General features: G+C 41.7%; 1 long non-coding RNA gene across 3 annotated transcripts in view; it reads left to right on the top strand.

Moving 5' to 3' along the window:
• Positions 1–21,118, top strand: part of LOC147364070 (uncharacterized) — a 191,310-nt gene that overhangs the window by 98,607 nt on the left and 71,585 nt on the right. Inside the window, exon 4 of one of the 3 annotated variants that reach the window (XR_015134079.1) lies at positions 20,541–20,614. The exons of the other annotated variants lie outside the window; for them this stretch is intronic. This is a non-coding gene — a long non-coding RNA (uncharacterized LOC147364070). The remainder of the gene's footprint in view (positions 1–20,540; positions 20,615–21,118) is intronic. 3 annotated transcript variants of the gene reach the window in all.

The raw sequence follows: 21,118 nt of genomic DNA, 5'->3' as shown, positions 1-21,118 counted from the left end.
GCTGCTTAGGTTATATGGACTAGTCATGGGAAAATACCATAGTTTTTCTGCCATTTTCCTATTGCTGATCTTCTATATTGTTACCAGTAGTTTCTGAATACAAATAAGGTTGCAAAGAATATCCTTGTCCTTGGCACTGCGTACGTGGGCATATGTTTCTCTAGGCAGTTGTCAGGTCATGGGGTATTGTAATAGATACTCCGAAATTGTTTTACTACCAGAGTGGCTCCCATCAGTAGAGAGGGTTTCATCTAAATATGTGTTCTTTAATTTCACATATTTATCTAGAGAAATGGGATGGGGCAGGGGCTAAATTTGAAGAGCTGACTTAACTTACAAATAAGTAGACCTCATTAACTTCTAAATTTGGTTATGAAGTTTTAAGGCTAGTTTTATTTGTTGGACTCTCTTGCTGCCAGATGTGAATTTATACATACGGAATTGTGCAGTTAAATAATGACAGGTAAATTGTCATAATGGCTGTTGAGCTTTTGTGTAGAAATAAGAGTTCATTTTAGAATCTGCATTGAGGGCTATCTTCAGTGCTTCTGAGGATGGATGGCTCCTTCATCCTTACAGCTCACCCCTGTTCTAACCGCTAAGGAATGTGTTGAATGTTCAGGGTAACACCTACCTCGTTATGGACTCTGCAGGAATGCATAATTAAACGAGAGCTACTGCTGTCACAGGAAGACGTACCATTCTTTGTCCTGTGGTTTCCCTTGAAGGACTTCTTAAGGACACTCTTCAAAGTAAAGAACGTTCTATGCCCTTTCCTTTCCTTTGTCTGGCATGACAGGGAAGATAAGATACAGTTCCTTTATTCCTTTGCTCTCTTAAGAATACAGTCATTATTTTATTAGGTGGTTATGTTCAGGAACTCGGAGTTTTTAAGTCAGTTTTAATATTGTTGTTTAGTCGCGAAGTCATGTCTGACTCCTTGCGACCCCATGGGCTACATATATAGCCTGCCAGGCTCCTCTGCCCATGGGATTTCCCAGGCAAGAATACTGGAGCAGGTTTTCATTTCCTTCCTGCTCCAGGGGATCTTCCTGATTCAGGGACTGAACTCATGGCTTCTGCACTGGCAGGCAGATTCTTTACCACTGAGCCACCTGGGAAGCCCGTCTTAGTATCATGCCCCCTCTTTCTCCACAGTAGTTATCATGCATATTCTTTTTAATGTCTAAAAAAACCGTGTAACCAGAGGTCCCATTGGGATGCTGAGCCTCTCTCTCTTCATCTATCAAATGGGCTCCTAAGACATGCACCTCGAAGGGTTATAGGGTGTTCGGTGCCAGCGCAGTGCCTCCGAGGAAGTGAGCGGTCCAAATCCCGTGGTCTGCCCTTCCCCTGAAACATATAGGAAACCAAGCCTCAGAGTGTGAAGTGACATACATTCTCCCCTTCAGTTTGACTTAATGACTAAGATAATCTCTGCCGCACATCACGTCACACTGTGTCTCTGCTTCTTGAGAAAGTACAGTGGTAGCTCCTACGCACATCTTTCTTCTTGCCTGGCATTTCCTTTTCTTCTCTCCACCTGTCAGGCATCTTTCCTTCTGAGGGAGGCTGTTCTGGCTCACCTGACATGGATATTATCTCATGTCCTCATCCCCTGAGATGTGTCTTTCACTGTGGACATTTGAGCTCATTTGAAGGTTTCTTGGAAAACTCTTCTCTCTCCCCATATTATTTAGAAAGCACCCGTACTGTAAATGCTGGTTATTTAGGGGGAAATAACTGCTTTAGAAGACAGCTATATTTGTTAGCAGCACAATGTTATTTCTGTGTTTTGAAAGGGAAAATTTCAATGGAAAGAGATAAGCACTCAGTGTGCATTAAACCATGCTTTTATCACGTTGCTGCTGCTCACAGACCTCTGTTCTACCTTTTACACTATCATCTTTCAGCCCAGTCAGTTGGAACTAAGGATTATGTTAAATAAACAAGAACAAAACTCTCCTCTGATCAATCGTGTATCATTGCCTATGGATAAGTTTGCCTGTGACTTTCCCCCAGTGTTCCCATCTTTTTTCTGTGCTGTAAAAAGTGGTCAACAAAATAAAAGTAAAATGAAAAGATCAAGTAGAAATATGCACCTGTAAGGATAGCTTGCAGATGTTATATGTGGACTAACCAGTACATAAAAGTGCACGTGAAACCCAAGTTAGAAACTTTTTTAGTCTTGAATATGAATGAAAGCACAATTCAGTGAATGTTTCATTGTGCAGCATACATATTTTAATTTCATTTCAACAAGTTGAATAAATCCTTTTCTCCTTGACTTGAGAACTGCTCATATGTGACGCTGGCTCGTATGTAGGCCACTCTGGAAATAGGGAGAAAGTAATGTGGGTAAGCTTCTCCCAGTGCACAGACCAAATGGGTCTGTTGATGTGTGAGTTTGTGTGAAAAGACGGCAGTGCCTTAGTTTATATTTGGGGTATGAAGGAAAAGAGGTCTGATAGAATTTGAGATCCAGCAGGAGCCTTAACTGTCATCTGTGCATTTTTGTACCTTACAAAACAGGTATTCACAGAGATCAGTGTCTGCCCCACGTTTTACTGCTTTATGGTGTGGTGTGTAGACTTAAGGCTCTGAGTTGGTGGAAATGGAACAGCACTACTGATGCTTTGGGGACAAATTCATTAGCATTTCTTCACCCATTCAAGGACCTCAGAATATTTCCTAAGTCATTTGTCTTTTGTGTTTTGAATGTTTGGAAAATTAGATGTTGATGAGGTTGGAGGCTAGGATGTTTTTCTTTGGACACTCTTAAAAAAATTTTATTGAAGTATAGTTGATTTACAGTGTTATATTAATGTCTTCTGTACAGAAAAGTGATTCAGTTTTTTATATGTGTGTGTTCATATATATATGTATGTGTGTGTTCATATATATATATGTATGTGTGTATATATATATTCTTTTCCACTATGGTTGTGATAGAGTATTGACTGTATTTCCCTGTGCTGCACAGCAGGACCTTGTTGTTTATCCAGCCATTGTGTATAGTAGTTTACTTCTGCTAACCCCAAACTTCCATTCCTCTCCCCTCCCTCTTGGCAACCACAAGTTTGTTCTCTATATATGAATCTATTTTTATTTTGTAGATATGTTGATTTCTCTTGTATTTTTGATTCCACGTATAAGTGATACCATATGGCATTTTGCTTTCTCTTTCTGACTTCATTTAGTATGATAATCTCTAGGTCCATTTGTGTTGCTGCAAATGGCATTATTTCATTGTTTTTGATGGCTGAGTAATATTCCAGTGTGTGTGTGTATGTGTGCGCGCGTGTGCGTGTATGTACATACATTTTTCTCTGGATATATGCCCAGTAGTGGGATTACTTGATCATATGGCAACCCTATTTTTAGTTTTTTGAGGAACCTCCATACAGTTTTCCATAGTACCTGCACCAATTTACATTCCCACCAACAGTGTAAATAAGTGATATTTTTCTCTGAAAAGCATTTCATGGCCATTGTGGAAAACATTTTTGAGAATCCAAGGGTGTTTCACCTTTTCAAGTCTTGACATTAATTATGCCTAACTTTTGCCGTAAGGGCTTCATTTTGTCTTTATAGTCCCTGCAGCTCCAGCACAGAGCAAAATGTTTAGGAAGTGAGGTTGGAGGGTCATTTGTCTAACATGCCTCCATGTTCCTGCCCAGATCGCCAGTGAGAAGCACTTCACCCATCTCTGCTCCTTGCTTCCCTTTTCCATATCGTTATGAACTAAGGATCAGAGGAAACTCCTAGAACTGTTTGGATATTTGAAATACAAAATTCCATACTAATGAAAAGTTGAGCATAATTATTTCAGTCTCATTGGTTGAACTCTTACCATGTGGCAAATACTCTCCAAATTCCTTGAGGACAGAGCTGAGCTGGCTTGGCCTCCACCTTTAAGGACCTAAAACCTAGCAGGTGAGGCAGGTATGTATTTAGGTACAGTAATGGAAATATTAGAAGTGTTGAAGCAATACATGTACCCTTGGTGTTTCTCATTAGCAGTATGTAGAAGGATATGAATGCCATGAATGATGAAAGTACAATCACAAAGTAATTAGGTTTTTTAAAATTAAATCTTATGTTTCAAATAATTATTACATGCCCATAGAGTAAAATCCAAAAGGTTACACAGTGAAGCTAAAGTGTGTAGATTTTATTTGGATTTCATCAGTTTTTCTGCTGATGTCCTTTTTCTCTTCCAGGATCCAATCCAGAAATGTCATATTGCATTTAGTATGTATGCTTTTTAAAGTTTGAAGTGAAGTTGCTCAGTTGTGTCCGACTCTTTGTGACCTCGGACTGTAGCCTACCAGGCTCCTCTGTCCATGGCGTTTTCCAGGCAAGAGTTCTGGAGTGGTTTTCCATTTCCTTCTCCAGGGGATCTTCCCATCCCAGGGATCGAACCCAGGTCTCCTGCATTGTAGGTGGATGCTTTACCATCTGAGCCACCAGGGAAGATACTGTACTGTGCTTTCATTCTGTTTCATTCCAGTTTATGATTGTAGTTTATTATCCAGTCTCTTATTAATGGATTTGAAGTTTCTCTGACCTTTTAACATTGTTAACAGTGCTGCTGTGACTGTCCTTGAACCTTTAAGTGAATAGGTTTATGTAGAGGAGTTTCTGGGTTAAAGAATGTTGTTGTTCAGTTGCTAAACCATGTCCAACTCTTTGCGACTCCATGAACTGCATTTGCAGCATTCCAGGTTTCCCTCCGTTACTGTCTCCTGAAGTTTGCTCAAACTCATATCCATTGAGTCAGTGATGCCATCCAACCATCACATCCTGTGTTGTCCCCTTCTCCTCTCGCCCTCAGTCTTTCCCAGCATCAGGGTCTTTTCCAATGAGTCAGCTCTTCTCCTCAGGTGGCCAAGGTACTGGGGCTTCAGCTTCAGCCTCAGTCCTTCTAGTGAATATTCAGGGTTGATTTCCTTTAGGATTGACTGGTTTAATCTCCTTGCTGTCCAAGGGACTCTCAAGTCTTCTTCAACACCACAGTTCAAAAGCATCAATTCTTCGGCACTCAGATTTCTTTACGGTCCAACTCTCACATCCATACATGACCACTGGAGAAACCATAGCCTTGACTAGATGGACCTTTGTTGGCAAAGTAATGTCTCTGCTTTTGAATATGCTATCTAGGTTGGTCATAACTTTTCTTCCAAGGAGCAAGCGCCTTTCAATTTCATGGCTACAGTCACCATCTGCAGTGATTTGGGAGCCCCCCAAAAATAAAGTCACTGCAGATGGTGACTGCAGCCATAAAATTAAAAGACGCATACTCCTTGGAAGGAAAGTTATGACCAACCTAGACAGCATATTCAGAAGCAGAGACATTACTTTGCCAACAAAGGTCCGTCTAGTCAAGGCTATGGTTTTTCCTGTGGTCATGTATGGATGTGAGAGTTGGACCGTGAAGAAAGCTCAGTGCTGAAGAATTGATGCTTTTGAACCGTGGTGTTGGAGAAGACTCTTGAGAGTCCCTTGGACTGCAAGGAGATCCAACTAGTCCATTCTGAAGGAGATCAGCCCTGGGATTTCTTTGGAAGGAATGATGCTAAAGCTGCAACTCCAGTACTTTGGCCACCTCATGCGAAGAGTTGACTCATTGGAAAAGACTCTGATGCTGGGAGAGATTGGGGGCAGGAGGAAAAGGGGACGACAAAGGATGAGATGGCTGGATGGGATCACCGACTCCATGGACATGAGTTTGAGTGAACTCCGGGAGTTGGTGATGGACAGGGAGGCCTGGCGTGCTGCAATTCACGGGGTCACAAAGAGCCAGACACGACTGAGTGACTGAAGTGAACTGAACTGAAAAAATAAAGTCAGCTACTGTTTCCAGTGTTTCCCCATATATTTGCCATGAAGTGATGGGACCAGATGCCATGATCTTAGTTTTCTGAATGTTGCGTTTTAAGCCAACTTTTTCACTCTCCTCTTTCACTTTCATCAAGATACTCTTCAATTCTTCACTTTCTGCCATAAGCGTGGTGTCATCTGCGTATCTGAGGTTATTGATATTACTCCTGGCAATTTTGATTCCAGCTTGTGCTTCATCCTGCCCAGTGTTTCTTATAATGTACTCTGCATATAAATTAGATAAGCAGGGTGACAATATACAGCCTTGATGTAATCCTTTCCCAATTTGGAACCAGTCTGTTGTTCCATGTCCAGTTCTAACTGTTGCTTCCTGACCTGCATACAGATTTCTCAGGAGGCAGGTCAGGTGTTCTGGTATTCCCATCTCATTAAGAATATTTCACAGTTTGTTGTGTTCCACCCAAAGGCTTTAGTGTAGTAAATGAAGCAGAGTAGATGTTTTTTGGGGATTGAAGAATATGAATCCTTATACTGGTGTTGGAGAAGGCAATGGCACCCCACTCCAGTACGCTTGCCTGGAAAATCCCATGGATGGAGGAGCCTGATAGGCTCCAGTCCATGGGGTTGCTAAGAGCTGGGCACGACTGAGCGACTTCACTTTCACTTTTCACTTTCATGCATTGGAGAAGGAAATGGCAACCCACCCCAGTGTTCTTGCCTGGAGAATCCCAGGGACAGAGGAGCCTAGTGGGCTGCCCTCTATGGGGTCGCACAGAGTCAGACACGACTGAGGCGACTTAGCAGCAGCAGTAGCAGCAGCAGCAGCAGCATACTGGTGTAGCCACTGTGGAAGACAGTATGGAGTTTCCTCAAAAAACTGAAAATACAACTACTCCATGAGCCAGCAGTCCCACTTACTGGTATCTATTGGAAGAAAGCAAAAACACTAATTTGAAAAAATATATATGCACCCCTGTGTTCATCGCATTGTTATTTACAGTAGGCAAGAGATGGAAACAACCTAAGTGTTCATCAATAGAGGAATGGATAAAGAAGATATGGTATAGATATACAATGGACTGTTCGTTACTCAACCATGGAAAGATGAAACTTTGCCATTTGCCATAACGTGGATGGGTCTTAAGGGCATTATGCTAAGTGAAATAATTCAAAGACAAATACCTCATGCTTTAACTTATATGTGAAATCTAAAACACAAAACAAAACAAAAAAACCAAAACAAAATTCAGACTCAGAGAGAGCAGATTGGTAGTTGTCAGAGGGGAGGGGATTTGGGTCGGGCAGATTGGGTAAAGGAAGTCAAGAGGCACAAGCTTCTGTGTATAAAATAAGTCGTGGGAATGTGATGTACAGCACAGAGTATGGTCAGTAATACTGTATTAACTTAGTGTGGTGACAGATGGTAAGTAAACCTTTTGTGGGGATTATCTCATAATAAATACAAATGTCGAATGACTATGTTGTACATGTGTGACGAATATAATTTTGTATGTCAACTATAATTCAGTTTAAAAAAAAGCAAATGCCATTCAGCTAAAAAGGGACCCTGCCAAGAATAGAAAGCAAAAAAAAAGCATTACCATCTGTGACACATTTATGTCTTTTTGGTATAAAATTATTTCCCCCACTAAAAGCCACCTCAACACTTAAGAATGTGTATCTTACACATCTTTGATAAGTATTCCTAAACTATCCTCCATAGACATAGGAATTTACATTCCCATCAGCAATGTATGCCTGCCTTCCTCTTTCCTCTTTCTGGGAGTGTGTGAATAAACCTTCTGATCCTTGTCAGTTTCATAGCTGAACAAGGGGATCTCGTTGTGGCTTTCCTGTGAGTTTTTCTCGTTATACATGAGGTTACACATACTGTTGGGTATTTAAGAATGGTTTTCCTTTCTGTGAATTGACTCTTGTGATCTTTTGCCCGTTTATCTAATGAGATAAACTCTTTATTTAAAAAAAGAAATTAGCTCTTTGTGATAGGACCTGCTGATTTTTTTCCCCTGGGTTTATATTTTGTCATTTATTGTAGCTTTTCCATGTGGCAAACTTATTACTTTTGGATAATCAAAATTTATTTATCTTTTATTTTATGGGTTTTGGATTTCATGTCCTACTTAGAAGGGTTTTATACTCTCAAAGAGGATAAACAATATCTCCTGGTTTCTTTTAATAAATTGTAATTTTCTGAATGTTCACATTTTTTGATCAATTTGGGGGGAGTTGTTATGAGTTGATATCCCATTCTCTTGTCTGTACCATTTATTCAGCAATTTATCCTTTTTGCCTTGATTTTGAATGTCACGTTTTATCCTATATCAAACTCTTTGAAGTATTTTTAGAATTTTTATTTTATCCTTGGTTTTATGGTCTATTCATGAACCAGCTTCACACTTTCGTTACATATTTATAACGTATTTTACTATCTGGCAAGGACTAAAGCTGGTTTCCTTTATTACTCTGTTTTTCTTAATTACTCTCATTATTCTTGCTCATTTATTTTCCCATATGAACCTTAAGACTCAGATTCTGAACTTTCATTTGTGGTAAATTTACACATTCATTTAGATTTTTCTAAAGCATTGATCCTCTAGGAATTTTTTGGTATAGCGCAAGTATTTCTTGTCGTCTTCATTTTTTCAGTTGAAGTAAAATTGACATATGACGTATTACTTTCAAGTGTACAACATAATGATTTGACATTTACATACATTGCAAAATTATCACCACAATATGTATGGTTAATGCCTGTTACCATACATAGTTACATTTTTTTTTCTCTTGTGATGAGGACTTTGAGGATCTGCTCTCTTAGCAACTTCCAGGTTTGTAATATAGTGTTATTAAGTGTAGTTGCCATGTTGTACGTTCCATCCCCTTTACTTACTTATTTTATAAATAGATGTTTGTATCTTTTGACCCTCTTCACCCATATCACTGTCCCCTTAGCCCCTACCTCTGGCAACCACCGATCTGTTCTCCGTACTTATGAGCTTGGCATGTTTGTTTCTGTCTTACATTCCACGTATAACTGAGATGATACGTTATTTGTCTTTCTCTGACTGACTTCACTTAGCACGATGCTCTCAAGGTCCATCCGTTTTGCTGCCAATGGCAGTATTTTGTTTTTATGGCAGATTAATATTACACACACACACACATGCCTCATCATCTTTATCCATTCATGTGTTGATGGGCAGTTTGGTTGCTTCCGTATCTTGGCTATTGTAAATAATGCTGCAGTGAACGTATCTTTTCGAATTAGTACTTTTGCTTTCTTCAAGTAAATACCTGAAAGTGTAATTGCTGGATCACATGGTAGTTCTATTTTCAGTCTTTTTGAGGAATCTCCATACAATTTTTCCATAGTGACTACACCTATTTACAGTCCCGCCAGCGGTGCACAGGGTTCCCTTTTCTCCACATTCTTGCCAGCACTTGTTATTTGTTGTCTTTTTGTTAATAGCCATTCTGACAGGTGTGAGATGATACCTCATTGTGCTTTTGATTTTCATTGCTGTGATGATTAGCGATGTTGAATATCTTTTCACGTGTCTCTTGGCTATCTGTATGTCTTCTTTGGGAAAATGTCTATTCAGATCCTCTGCTTACTTTGTTTTTTATTTTTTTTTTATGTTGAGTTGTAAGAGTTCTTTGTATATTTTGGATATTAACCCCTTATTGGGTATATTCTTTGCAAATATCCTCTCCCGTTCAGTAGGCTGCCTTTTCATTTTGGTGATAGTTTCCTTTGCTGTGCAGAAGCTTTTTAGTTTGATACGGTTCCATTCTGCTTTTTTAAAAAGCTTATTTTTAAAAGATTAATTAGTGATAATATAAAGGGCAGTTACTCATAATCTTATATTCCTTCCTATCAGGACAAACTACTGTTTTCATGTATTTTCTTCCGTTTCCTCTACAGTCTTGATGATGATGAGTCATGTTTAGGGTCTTTGTTTTATTAGACTGTGCATTCTGTAATTAGCACAGTGCCTTGCAAACCGTAGGCAAACCTTTTAAAGAACTCACCCAGGTGCTGGGACTTCCTTGGTGGCCCAGTGGCTGAGACTCCATGCTCCCAATGCAGGGGGCCTGGGTTCAGTCCCTGGCCAGGGAACTGGATCCTGTATGCCATTACCAGGATGGAAGATCCCAGGTGCTGCACCCAAGATCTAATGCAGCCCAAAAAAATAAATAAATAAATATTAAAAAAAAAAAAAAAGGAACTCATCCACACTAATGTGGGATCCTTGCTAGAAAGTAATTTGGGAGTATTTATTAAAATTAAAAGTCAGTGAGGCACTGACTCCAGGGGCGATGGCAAGCGCTACTTTTTGGGGTATGTCTGTCACCCTCCTCCTTCCTTTCCCTTTCAGTCGTTAAGTTCTATTGACCACGTGCACTCTTGCAGGACTGGTTCATAGCCCATGCTGAACTCTTTTAATTTGACTCTCTACCTTTTTAATTTAAAAAATCTTTGCAGCTTAGTCATTCTTTAGATGAACATGTTAGAACTGATCCTTGACCCTTTCTGTGCTGAAAGTCACTGTCACAGGCACTGTTGCTGATGGCGGGTCCTTTGATGAGTGCGTTGGGAACGGAAATGCTTTCGGGCCTCGTGGTCCTCCTCCTCTTCCCTGTCCTGCTCAATCAGCCTGAGGAGTCCACTTCACAAAAACAAGTCAGTCTCCATCCACTTTAGCCCTCTTTTCTTCTGCTCTTCATTCCTTTTGGGAATGCAGTTTCTTCATCCTTACCTTGGATCTCAAATCTGTACCCCCGTATCTTTGAAACCTCTGTTTCTCTACCAGAGGAGTCCTTCATTCAGCAAACATTTATGCACAGTGTGGTGGGGAGACATGATTGCTTTAGTACCAAATAGACTTGAATCAAAATTGCAACGGAACACAGAATATTGTTTTGTGCAGAGCCCTAGGAAAAAGTCCCCTTCATTATCTCAGCATCAAATTGAAGGGAGAAAGGAGAGAACCGCCTGGTAACCTTGGGAGTTAAGGGAAGCTAGGAGGTAGACTTGGAGTGTTTAAGCCATTCAGCAGTGATCAGATTGGGTCATACTCTTGTGTGTGTCTGTCTGCAGCACGCGTGCCTCCCTTGCGGACCAGCTGGAAAGAAAACTGTGGGCTGGTTACTATGGGAATTGATGGGTGCTGCTGGCAGTGGGAAGTGGAAAGTTCTTAGAATTGATCCAGAAATCCCAAGAGGGCAGAATTTCCCCTTCCTGGCTTCCCTACGTACTTTTCTTTGATTTAATCAGCTCACTCACTTTTAACTTGGGGAGGACATTTCCAGCGGCTTGTCCCTGGTGTCCTAAGGAGAGTTTGAAGGGGACTCTCCCAGGCAGACTGCACAGAGAAAGAGGGCTACACCAAGGACTGCTGCTTTCTCATGAGTTTCTATTACAGCACTTGGCTCCATGGGCTTCAGTGAACTCAGGATTGAATTGACGCTTCTGTTTCTTTTTACACTGTCAAGGAATGTGCTCCAGACAGGGAGAGAGGAACATCAGTATGTAATTCCAGAACCACAGTCTTTTCCTCTTTACTGCCACCAGCCCTCACTAAAAAAAGGGGTAGGATGGGTAGCATTCTGTTTCTGGTGTAGGTTTGCCGATTCTGAAATGTTAGAGATAGAAAACAGATGTTTTAATGAAGTGATACCCATATTGGAAAAGAGTGAATTCAAAGTGTATTTTGTAAGTCAACTTTCATTAATTTGATTAATCAGTAACTTTAAAAAGCTCTACCAGAGTGTATGCCAGCTTGTTTTTATAACTCCTCATGAATATGGAATGTAAAGCATTGATTTATTTTTCTAAGAAAAGCATTCGGCTTGAGGAGAGAAGAATGTTAAAGGATTGTGAACATTATAAAGTTCGAAAGGACAGTTTTTTCCCCTTGACATTTTTGGTTTCAGTTCACTGTTTTCTATTGTTTCTGATTCTTTTACAACTAATGAAAACCATATCCAGGAAGCATGTTTTCTTCTAATTTTAAGAGATGTTGTTGACTTCCTTCCTGAAAGGTAAGAAGGAGGTCTAGATTTTTTCAGACCTTGACTTTGGGGTCTTGGAGGGGAGGTATCACTTGAATTACCTTGTGATGTGGATGATATATTTCTAGAGGCTTTGACACTCCCTTTGAGTTCATTCAGTTCATGTTCTTTGGTGGGGAGGAAGGACTGGAAAGAAAGACTAGTCACACACAGGCCTTGCCCTCCTCAAGCTCCTGATCAGGGAGGTAAGATGATGGGAAAAATAAAGTCCAGGGAAGGGAAGGTTGTGGGGAGTTGTATATGAGAGGTGAATTGGTGACGAGTGAGGATGCCTCCAGAGTTAAGCACCTTTTTTGGGGAAGATGCAGAAACCATTGTAGAGGAGGTCACAGCTGAGGGCCAGGGCTGCACTCTGCTGCCAGGACTTGGGGAAGCCCCAGCTATTATGACGTGAACTGGAGCTTAAAGAACAAGCAGCATTTCAGTGGGTGTTTTCCTTTGTTTTTCAGCCTTGGAATCTCCCAGCGCTTTGATTTTGTTTGTGTGCTTTGATTTATACTGATGAAGCACTTTGTATTAAAATATTGGAGAAGACAATGGCACCCCACTCCAGTACTCTTGCCTGGAAAATCCCATGGACCGAGGAGCCTGGTAGGCTGCAGTCCATGGGGTCATGAAGAGTCAGACACGACTGAGCGACTTCCCTTTTCACTTTTCACTTTCATGCATTGGAGAAGGAAATGGCAACCAATTCCAGTATTCTTGCCTAGAGAATCCCAGGGATGGGGGAGCCTGGTGGGCTGCCATCTATGGGGTTGCACAGAGTCGGACACAACTGAAGTGACTTGGCAGCAGCAGCAGGGAGTCTAGGCTCAGGCCATAAAGCTGTCATTGGAGGGGGAGCGTCTGATGGTGGAGACAGGCAGTAGTGACAGAGGGGAGCACAGGTGCAGTGGAGCCTGGAGAGAGGAAGGGTCGCTAATCCCATGGAAGGGACATGGGGGTGGAAGGGCCCAGGGCCCAGGAGCCAGGGTTCTGCAGCGACTCCCGTATGTGTGTTATTCTGCTGTGAAATTGGTGTAGCTCCTCCCCCTTGACCAGTGAGAAAGCCAAGGCTCACGGCATGTCAGTTCTTTTCCCAGGGTCAGCACATACCCCACTTGTTAGCACAGAGATTGGAATGCACGTCAGCGAATGTTGGTTAGAACCCCAAACCTTGCAAAGTAGCTTTAGGGCCCCTGTGTTGTTCAGAGTGGGGTTAGTGAAGCAGGGAACCTTGCTTGAGGCCTGACTTGTACGTGACAGAATTGAGATTTCTTTTTTTTTTTTTGGCTTGTACAGACTTTATTTCAGGATAAGCAGATGGCCATGACTGATAAAATTTTTAACAGAAATATTCTACTTAATAAAAAGGACGACGACTTAAACATCCGCCGTTTTGTAACCTCTGATGCAGTAGATGGTTTAAGCAGAGATTGTCAACGGATAAAACCGTGAGATGAATTCCTGGAGCCCATGAATACATTAGCTTATTTGGTGAAAGGAACTTTGAGGATGTGATCCTGAGGTGGGAGATGATCCTGAGTCAGGTGGGTCCAGTCTAATCCCATGAGCCTTTAAAAGCAGAGAGGTGGTACCACTGAAGTCAGAGAGAGTTGGCTAAAGAAAAGGCAGGCAAGGCATCTGAGCTGCTGTTGCGGCTTGAAGGCCAGGAGTCGGGGAATGTGCCAGGCCTCCAGGAGCTGACGGCCGGCAAGGAAATAGGGCCCTCTGTCCTATAGTCGAGTGGAACCGGACTCAGCCGACCAGAAAAAAGTGACCACGTGGGCAGACTCTCCCCAACGCCTCCAGGTTGGAACACAGCCAGGCCAACACCTTGATTTTGGCCTTGGGGGGCCCAGAGCACGGAAACCAGCCGGGCCTGCTGGGCCTCTGACCACGGAACAGTGAGATAATGAACTTGCATGGTTTTGAGCTGCTAAATGTGTGCCAACTTGTTTGGGCAGCCGCTGCTTCATGGGCACAGGTGGTAGTAAGCAGTTTGGGGCCTGGGTCCACAGGGGCAGAGGCCTCCCGCTGCTCCAGGCCCGGTCAGTCCATCCTGCCCAGCCTGTGTCCAGGAAAGGCACAGAATTGAGATTTCAGTGATGTTTTGTCTCAAAGCACATATCTTTGCACATAAGGAGCCCACCCTGTGGACATTGAGCAGATGGGCACTAACAAAGACTCAAAAGAGACCACACTTTAACTAGGCACAGTAGCATGGATACAGTTTGCAATTATAAAGGGTCAGTTCAGTTCAGTTGCTCAGTCGTGTCTGACTCTTTGTGACCCCATGGACTGCAGCACATCAGGCTTCCCTGTCCATCACCAGCTCCCGGAGCTTATTCAAACTTATGTCCATTGAGTCGGTGATGCCATCCAACCATCTCATCCTCTGTCGTCCCCTCCTCCTCCCACCTTCAATCTTTCCCAGCGTCAGGATCTTTTCCAGTGAGTCAGTTCTTCACATCAGGTGGCCAAACCATTGGAGTTTCAGCTTCAGGATCAGTCCTTCCAATGAATATTGAGGATTGATTTCCTTTAGGATGGACTGGTTGGATTTCCTTGCAGTCCAAGGGACTCTCAAGAGTCTTCTCCAACACCACAATTCAAAAGCATCAATTCTGCAGTACTCAGCTTTCTTTATAGTCCAACTCTCACATCCATACATGATATGAAAAACCATAGCCTTGACTAGACGGACCTTTGTTGGTCAAGTAATGTCTCTGCTTTTTAATATGCTGTCTAGGTTGGTCATAGCTTTTCTTCCAAGGAGCAAGCGTCTTTTAATTTAATGGCTGCAGTCACCATCTGCAGTGATTTTTGGACCCCCCCAAAATAAAACAAGTGTCGGTGGGAATTTAAAGCAGATGGAAGATATGAGAAAAGGCATGGAAAAAGGTATAGTGAAGAGTGTGTTTGGTAAGAGAGTAGTTTAGTTTGCCTGGAGTGATGGCTGGGTGAAGAGATATAGAGGGAAATGAGTTGGAAAATTAGCTTGGAACTGACTTGTCTAGGACTTGGTATACCTAGATAAAGAATTTGGATTCTTTTTTACATGAGATACTGAGAAACCATTGATGGATTTGGGGTGAGTGAAGATGGCTGCCCCAAAGGTGAAGCACATGATTTTTTTTCCACAGTGAATTTGAATTTTATCTTTAGTTATATCTTTGAATGAAATTGAATGCCTTTTAAATTATTTAAAGATAGAGCTAGGAGAAGTTAAAATTCAGTAGGAAAAGAATGTAAGTTTTACTCTCTGGGAAAGCGGGCTTCCCTGGTGGTTCAGCTGGGAATCTGCCTGCAGTGCAGGGTCAGGAAGATCCCCTGGAGAAGTGATAATCTACCCACTCCAGTATTCTTGGGCTTCCCTGGTGGCTTATATGGTAAAGAATCTGCCCGCAATGCAGGAGGCCTGGGTTCAATCTCTGGGTTGGGAAGATCCCCTGGAGGAGGGCATGGCAACCCACTCCAGTATTTTTGCCTGGAGAATCCCCAAGAACAGAGGAGCCTGGTGGGTTACATTCCGTGGGGTTGCAAAGAGTCAAACACTACCGAGCGACTAAGCACAGCACAACACATCTAGTAAAGAGGGCTTCCCAGGTAGCGCTAACAATAAAGAACCCGTCTGCCAATGCAGGAGAAATAAGAGACGTGAATTCAGTCCTTGGATTGGGAAGCGACTTAGCATGCATCTAGGAAAGATTTTAAAACCTGGCTATATTTTTTTTTGAACTCTAGTTCTGATTGTATAAATTTTCATAATCTTGTCAGCTTGGTGGGCTCATGGCTATGAGATGACCAGAAATGTGGTATTTTCATAGATCGATTTGAAATAATGGTGTTTCTGTGACTGACTTTATATACACAGAAACTAAGTCTGCTGCAGATGAAGGTTATTTATGGGTCTGTTTCAGATCCAGAGTCTTGTATAGGGAGTCTTTCCCATGGGGCCTAACTCTGGCCAAAGCATTCAAATGAGACCCCTGTATGGACTTCCCTGGGCTGGCTTTTCTAGTCCCAAAAGAGTCAATTCCAGCCAGCTCTCTGGGGGCCTCTGTGCTTGAGTTATTGCCCAGAAGTTCCCAAAGGATTCTGGTTAAATCTTTAGCCAGCTAGATTATTTATAAAGGTAGAGCCATTATACTGCCGTTGGGAAAGGGTTATACTTTTATACTTATTCATAAACATTTCCTGATTTATTAATATTAGTGCGAGGAGAAAATTTGTTTAAATGAGCTAGGGCCGATTGTGAAGCACAGTTCTTCACTGCGTCTAGGAGGGTGGTGGCACAGGAGGGTGCAGTCCCTGAGATTTCTCCAGTCAGGTACATGTTTTGTTCATCATTGTCTCTCCATGGCTGAGTAGATAATGGTCTGTGGGATACAGTAAGTTCTAAATCAATCCCTGTTGAATGAATGCTGGATGAATCTTGGGCAGTTGTGCCAGTGGAGTCATTGTAGTTGACGGGAAAACTGCTTAAGTTTTTAATTAAGACTCTACTTGGGTTCTGTGGGTTTTGGTAGTGATACAGATTTTTAAATACTCTTTTGATATGTTGCTTCAAAATGTGAGTAACACTTTAAACTTCTTTTTAGATAAAGTAACCAAATAGAATCAAAGTTACTAAAAATATAAAATCTTTTAGGTTATATTAAACAACATAGAGCATTTAGTATTGGCATTCTCTTTAGAAAGGGTCACTATCCTAAATTAAGATATCTCCTTTCTCGCCAAGATTTCATTTACTTGACTCAAAGCCCAGAGTAGAGATGGAAATGCAAGAAGGTTTGCCAGAGCATAGAACAGTAATGGGATTTTTTTTTTCCCCTAGCAACTTGAAATTTATTTTTGTAATTCTAGTAATTAATTATGAAAAAGTGCTATTTTGTTAACATTTAATAATGAGAAATTTAAAATAAATATGTACAAGTATTAACTATGATTTGTTTTTCTGATAGAGTGATGATAACACAGTAAGAGGGAAATGTATTTACTTGGGGATTTGGTCATCCTAAGAGAGCCTGCTTCTGACTTTGACATTTTCTTCAAGATAATGTAGCATTGTAATATGGCATGTTGCACATTGAGATGATTATTGCAATATTCTTGGGAAGCTTCTGGACATGATTCATCTGGGAGCCAGTTTATAGCAGCAGGTAGGGAGATAAATTTTGTGCTTACAGCTCTGGAGTTCAAAGAGTTCTGAAATTTTATTTTTATACTATACGGGATGTCACAGTGTCATCTGCCTCTGAAAACCTTTAGCCTTTCGTAATTCCATTTTATAATTTAAATTTTATAATTATAATCCTTTGTGTCCATAGAGAGGTTGGAAGCGCTGTAATACCACACTTTGTGAACGCTCTGGGCACCTAAGAGTTGGTTGTGGGTATTACTTTCTGGTACATGAATGGTTTTAATTGATGCATTATACATAAGACCTTAGTCGTGTTGTGGGTTCTGTCTGTTTTTAGTATTTTTCATAAGGAAAGAATTTTTTAGGCTAATCAATACATTGGTTTTGAATCGGATTTAATTTAATTATTGATGAATTTTGCTTTTTGATACTTATTCCTTATAGTCCTCCTGATGGGCTTTTGCTGGGTAAACATGAAATTGGCTTTTACATGGAAGCCCCTTGTCAAATTGAAGCGGAGGACCTTGCAGACATTTCATGTACTTGAGATGATGTATGCAGCAGAACCTTTGGAAAACCAACAAATACACTTGCAGAATTCCTTTTTGGACATTCTCTGTCATGACTAAACAGTTTCTGTTGATGGTTACAGTCTTGTTATGCTAAGCAGCTTAAGCAGAATAATTTCTGTTAAGTAGAATTCAGACTTTTAATACCAGAGTAACTTCAGAATCTTAAATGGTGTTTACAGATGTCTGTAGCTCTAGTTGCCCATACACTGGTGCCACCCTCTTCCACCAGAGACCCACTGTCATCCTCCTGATGCTGAAAAGAACTTCCACAGGGGACAGGACAACCACTTCCCTGGTGGTCTGGTGGCAAAGATGCCATGCTCCCCATGCAGGGGCCCTTGAGTTCCATCCTTGGTCAGGAACTAGATCCCACATGCTGCAAATAAGACCCGGCGCAGCCAAGTAAATTAAAAAAAAAAAGAACGGTGCAGGGACCCCCTCCTCCATGAGCTGTATGGAATCCATCCTTCCTTTGGCAGCTGCTGAAGTGCTGGCAGGGGGAAGGGGAAGAGGAGCCTAGAGTTACAGTTTCTATCTATTGGACCCATAGGAGATAAGTAACGTGAAATCCAGACAATCTTGGAATCGTGTTTCTTTGGTTATCAGTTTCTGTCCTGGCAATCCTGCTATAGTCATTAAAACACAACAGAACAAGACATTTTAGTGGTATTAGAATGTTTCATTTCTTTTGCATTCAGATACTTAGAACCAAGGGGTCTAGTTTCTGTGTATACTTAGCAGGTGCATTAGGGACAGAGCCAGGCAATTCATGTCCTGGAAAGTAAGACCCGCGACCACCTCTTAGGTGCTCAGTGTTCACAAATAGTGTAGAGCTACAGAGCTTCCTGCCTCCCTGTGGACACAAAGAATGACTTCATTCACTTCAGTGGGACCAGTATTAAATTCCCAATCAAATTAGCATTTATTCGGGAAAAAAATGAAAGTATGCCATTCAGTACTTTGCCTTGGGGTGGTGGGAGAATGCCCTGAAATCAGAGCAACTTCAGAAGACAGCAGTTTAAAAAATTCCCAGACTCTCCTGAGTGACAATTCTTGGGACAGGGAGTGGATATGCATCAGACTTTTTCAATGCCTGAGACTATTTCCCACTCACAGTTCCCAGGTTAGTATTTCTTTTGCTCATCCTGAAAGATCAGATGTGTTGATTTATTTATTTACTTGCAGATAGTTTGTGTACAATGCTTAGCAGAACTGTGAGAAACCAGAGTGACCTCTTTTCCTTTGGTTCCTGGAGAATGGTGTTGACATGAGGCCCCATTGAGCCAAGGCCAGGATGTGTGTGCTGTTCACTCCTCTTTTTGCACTGAGGGAACAAGGTTGCCATCTTTAGAGCAGTGGTCCCTAACCTTTGTGGCACCAGGGACTGGTCTTGTGGAAGACAGTTTTTCCATGGACCAGAATCAGAGGGATGATTTTGGGATCATTCAAGCAAAATACATCGTGCGCTTTTTTTTTCCCCCTATTATTATTACATCAGGTCCATCTTAGATCATCAGGCATTGATTAGATCCTGGAAGTTGGGGACCCCTGCTTTTGACTTTACCCCAACACACCGTCAAGTCGCAGTGTTTGTTTTGCATAAGGGAATCTTGAATAATACTGGACACTTCGGAAAAATTTAAAGAACTGATGCTGTGGTCCTCACCACTACATGATGGGAGGCGGTGCTACGGGCCCTTATTTTGTGCCCCTAATAGCATTGCCACCCCAGCCAGCACCTGTTGATGGCCCAGGGCTCTAAGGCTGAGCAAAAGCCAGCAGACACCAAGTTTAAGTGTAACATAATTTATGATGCAAACTTTAAAATATGAGCTTTTACTCTATCTGGGGAGAGAAAACTTGCTCATTGTCACAGTCAGTGGAAGACAGTGCTCAACCTACTTGCTTCATTGACAGGTTTTCCTTATTGAAAGCTAGAAGGAAAACCCGCTGGGGACTGGAACCAGAGGAACTGTTCCATTAACAGTTGGATGACAGATATTTCTATCTGAATTGCTATTGCAAATACATTTTCCTTCCTGGTTATTGTAGTTGTATCAAACAAAATAGGTCCTACTGATATTAGGTAAACATAAACAGAATTTTCAATTAAAATCAAATAGGTTTTCATGCCTTATTTTAAAAAGGAGTCCTTTTTGCTGACTAAGTAGAAAATAGATGCTAATTTTAGCTCATTTGGAAAATAAAAAGGGACAAAAAGAAAGCCTCATTTATATTTCTAATGTTCTTAATTAAAATTATTAAAATATGCAGGCTGTATGAGAAAGTACATTGCCCATTACTGAGTTGATCATGCCGATAAAGAGGGATGGCTTATATTCAGAAAACTTTAGAGGACAGAAGATGTCTGTTTGGTATTAGTGCTCTCTCAGCACTGACCACAAGATGAAAATAGTCCCAGAAGCTTTTGTGTTTGTGTGTTTAAAGTTGCAGAAGCTTGAATTGGAGACTTTACCTTCTGTTAACTTTTATGTTAGCATGTAGGTGAAAGGAAGCTTTGTAGGACATGATAATAGAAAGAGTAATCAGGTGACTCAGTGGTACGGAATCCTCCTTCCAGTTCCAGGAGATGCAGGAGACGAGGGTTTGATCCCTAGGTCGGGAAGATCCCCCAGAGAAGGAAATGGCAACCCACTCCAGTATCCTTGCCTGGAAAATCCCATGGACTGAGGAGCCTGACGGGCTATAGTCAATGGGATTGCAGAGTCAGACATGACTGAATGACTGAGCATGCGTGCAATGCTTGAAAATTGCTTTATTTCAGTGTTCATAGTTGAAATAAAATGCAGTTTAAATCTGCTGTACTCTATTTGCTTGTAATACCTAAAACGAGCCTGTGGTACCTTGATGCAGTCGGGTTTGTTTTTTTGTTTTTTTTAAAGCACTTCGAGATCGCCTTCAGAATGTTGGATACTTCCCTCAAAGTTTTGATGATTCTCCTGGTCTAAGGCTCCAGGTATGGTGTTTGGTGTTACTGGGTAGTGGAAAATTACTGTGCTTTTTACTTTTTACCCAGCTGTTGTGGGAGTTTTAAAAAAACTATACTTTGGATTTTGTTGTTGTTGTTGTTGCTGCTGCTAAGTCGCTTCAGTCGTGTCCGACTCTGTGGACTCCATAGATGGCAGCCCACCAGGCTGCCGCATCCTGGGGATTCTCCAGGCAAGAACACTGGAGTGGGTTGCCATTTCCTTCTCCAGTGCATGAAAGTGAAAAGGGAAAGTGAAGTCGCTCAGTCTTGTCCAACTCCTAGCGACCCCATGGACTGCAGCCCACCAGGCCCCTCCGTCCATGGGATTTTCCAGGCAAGAGTACTGGAGTGGGGTGCCATCGCCTTCTCCTGGTTGTTGGTGTTAGGATAGTAATTTAATGTCTGTTTACAGCTCACAGCGAAAGTTCATTGTTTTCCAGTGTTTGTGGAGGCCCTCTGGTCAATGATGGTATATAGTATTAGTGCTGTGTT

The sequence above is a fragment of the Bos grunniens genome, chromosome 10, assembly GCF_055505025.1.
Source record: "Bos grunniens cultivar Pamir isolate PY7600 chromosome 10, Bosgru_T2T1.0, whole genome shotgun sequence".
Classification (NCBI taxonomy): domain Eukaryota; kingdom Metazoa; phylum Chordata; class Mammalia; order Artiodactyla; family Bovidae; genus Bos; species Bos grunniens.
Note: the sequence above shows the minus strand (reverse complement) of the source record. Positions and strands in the feature narration are given on the sequence as shown.